This window comes from Microtus ochrogaster, chromosome 19 (genome assembly GCF_000317375.1).
Source record: "Microtus ochrogaster isolate Prairie Vole_2 chromosome 19, MicOch1.0, whole genome shotgun sequence".
NCBI lineage: Eukaryota > Metazoa > Chordata > Mammalia > Rodentia > Cricetidae > Microtus > Microtus ochrogaster.
Genome location: NC_022021.1, coordinates 47609182 through 47612818, shown reverse-complemented (window position 1 = coordinate 47612818; position 3637 = coordinate 47609182).

Here is a 3637-nt window from a genome sequence, read left to right as displayed (position 1 = left end):
TCTCTCTCTCTCTGCACACTGACTCCTCAGGCCTGTACACTCCCCCTCTAATAAACTCCTAAGTGGGTTTGTTATGTATTCCATATTTTCTTCTCTCTCTCTCTCTCTCTCTCTCTCTCTCTCTCTCTCTCCACACTGAATCCCAAGCCTGTGTGCACTCCCTCTAGTAAACTCCTGAGCATGTTTGTTGCGTGTTCCGTGTTTCCTTCTCATTTGCGCCAGGTAATTTCAAATGGACTGCAGCGAGTGTTCTGCAGCAGAGCTGGGGAGGAGACTGGAGTACTGGGCTGCAGGGAATGCAGGGAGAGATGAAGATGTGCAGTTAGTCTTCCTGCTTCGCTGGCCAGAGTGGCCTGCGGGTTCCCAGAAAGTGCCTGCTAGGGAGAGGGAGAAAGCAATGAGTAAGATGGGACATGGGTTAGGAGGGTAAGATCTGTGTAATCCCCTGGAGTTGGGGGCAGGGAAGAATGGGGCACGTAAACAAATGGTCTGCAGAGTTAGAGATGAAAAGGGGGCTTTGGGTTTGAGGAGCTGGAGGAGAGGTGAAGATCTGTGGGTATATTTTGTTTATGCTATAAGAAATAGAGCTTGCGTATAGATCAGAGGGCAGAGCTAGTCACTAGGTAATCATAGAGGTCGGGAGGTCTTTACAAACAGACAGGAAGTGATATGGCTGAACAGAAAGAGGAATATAAGGCGGGAGGAAACGGGAAGTCAGCCCTATTTCACTGAAGAGTTAGGAAGGTAAGAGTTAGCTGTGGCTTGCTCTTTCACTCTCTGATAATTCAGGATTTTCCCTGATATCTGGCTCCGACTTTTTATTAATAATACCAATGGCACAATCAGAAATTGTGCAAAAATTGGTGCCCAACTTTACGGCATGAACCCATGAAAAAGCTATTTGCCTGTGCTTTGTAGCCACTGGAACAGGTAGTAGTTGCATTTGAGACTTCTGCTGGAGTCACTGCCTCGCTGGCTAGGTTTTCTTTCTTTCCCCCCCCAAAACCTCTGATCCAGTTTTGGATTTTCCTGGTGTAGTCTCTTTATGGCAACCTTCAGGGCCCCCTACTTATTCTTTCCAGGATGGCTGGGGGAATAAGGAGTCAGCCACACCTCATCACCGACAACATCCACCTTCCTCTCTGTCCTTGCCTCTGCCTGCCATATTCCTTCCCCCTGGAACCACTCCTCAGTAAATTGTGCCCATTTTTGATGCTTCCCCTCATCTGTCTCCTCCCATGCCCACCTAGCCAGTGGGTTATATTCAGATTCTTTAGACTTCTCCCAGCCTCTGACGGTTTCCTTACTCACCTATGTGGGAGGCAGAGCAGCAGGGTAAAAACATGCTCTTCGGGCCATAATAGTTGGACAGACGTTATATGTTGGGAGCCAGTTTCCTCCTAAAATCATTGCAGGAACCATCACCCTGGGGAGTCTACAGAGAACCCCACACCCTTAATTGTGTTAGGAATCGTTCTATTGACAGAGCCTACCCCATACCCAAATTGGCTGATGGAGAGCTATCTGTTAGCGGAACCCAACCCACATTCCAAACTATCTAGGGAACTAGGTGTGTCAACTTGTGACTTCTTGGCCTAAACTATCTAGGGAACTAGGTGTGGCAACTCGCGACTTCCTGGCCTACAATGACCTGACCTAAGGTAACCTCCTGGCTATGTGACCAATGTGAACCAAGTGGCAAGAGCTCAGGCCCCTGTACCCATCCCCCAACTCCTTACCCTATATAAAGCTGTATCCCATCTCTAATAGACGGAGGCTCTGACAAACTTAGCATGGCCTCCCTCTTCTCTCCTAGCCCATTTATTTTACAGATAGTGCCTCTCCGGGACCCTGGAATAACTGAACTGCCAGACGGTTACTAACCCTAGACTAGGTAACCCGTCAAGGCAATCGACAGTTATACAGACACTGAGAGACCATGGATGCCAGCCCAGACTGCTATGCCCAGTGAAGCTTTCAATCACCACAGACGGAGTAAACAATATTCCATGAAAAACCAGATTTAAACAATACATATCTGTAAATCCAGCCTTACAGAAAGTACTAGATCTCCCCCTCACACCTGATTCCTCTTGTTTTGGCCCCCACCAGTCCTCAGTTCATTTGTAAAATCTATTTCCCCTTCCCAGGCAGTTTATTGCATTCCCACAGAGCCCTCCTCTTTAGTTAACCTCTCTACATCTAAGGCTTGAAGATTTATTATCATTGACTTAATGGATAATATCCACTTTTAAGTGAATACATACCATATTTGTCTTTCTATAGGTTACCTCTCTCTGGATGCTTTGTTTCTAGTTCCATTCATATGCCTACAATCTACATGGTGTCATTTTAAAAATAGCTGGGTAATACTCTCTGTGTTAAATGTACATATAGATGGTTTTGTCTGTCCTGCCAGACAGCTCACAAATAAATGACAGAGATTCTTATTAATTATAAAACAAGAACCAATAGCTTAGGTTTCCTGCTAACTAGCTCTTACAACTTGTATTAACCTATTTTTATCAAGCTATTTTTGACTGTTAGCTTTATAACCTTTATTCTGTAGTGCCCATGCTACTTCCTCCCTCTCTGACATCTCTCCCCTTCTCCTTCCCAGCATCCTATACTTGAAAAACCCTGCTTAGTTATTGCCCATTCCACTTTTTATGAAACCAATCAGAATGACACATCTTTACAATGTATGAAAAGATTCCATAACATGTACCACATTTTGATGTTTCATTCCACTATTGAAGGACACCTAAGTTATTTCCAATTACTGATAATGATGAATAGAGGGCGTGGATTATACTTCTGTGTGTTTTAATTGGTTAGTGAATAAAGCAGTTTTGACCAATGGTTTAGGAGAATAAAGCAGGGCGGGTCTGAATGATTTCAAAGGCTTTATCACATTCACCCTATTTGTAGGGTTTCTATCCACACTATTTCTCTTTTGGTATCTTTTAGAGTCTGAAGAAGTAGAAAACATTTCATGAACATTTTGGCATTTGTATTATTTTAGTGAAGTTTGAACTCAGCTCTGCCCTATCAAAAGGCCAAGGCAGTTTCTTTATTCAACCAATGAAAGCAACACAAATACAGAAGCACCTCCTACACCTCTGTTGTGTACAGGAAGTTGTGATGGGACATAGAAGCCCTTCCCAAACACATGGCACTTGTAGGGTTTCTCTCATGTATGAATTTTCTTGTGGACAGAAAGTCCTGATGGACTGCTGTAGGCTTTGTCACACACTTCACACTGGTAGGGTTTTTCTCCTGTATGAATCCTCTTGTGTTCAGAAAGTTGTGATGGAAAACAGAAGGCCTTCCCACATACTTCACATTTGTGGGGCTTCTGTCCTGTATGAACTCTTTTGTGTTTTGAAAGTAATGATGGAGATTGGAAGGCCTTGCCACACATTTCACACACGTAGGGTTTCTCTCCTGTATGAATTCTCCTGTGTACAGAAAGTTGATATGAAACATAGAAAGCCTTGCCACATACTTCACACACATAGGGTTTCTCTCCTGTATGAATCCTCTTGTGTTCAGAAAGTCGTGATGGAAAATAGAAGGCCTTCCCGCATACTTCACACTTGTAGGGTTTCTCTCCTGTGTGAATTCTCTTGTGTTC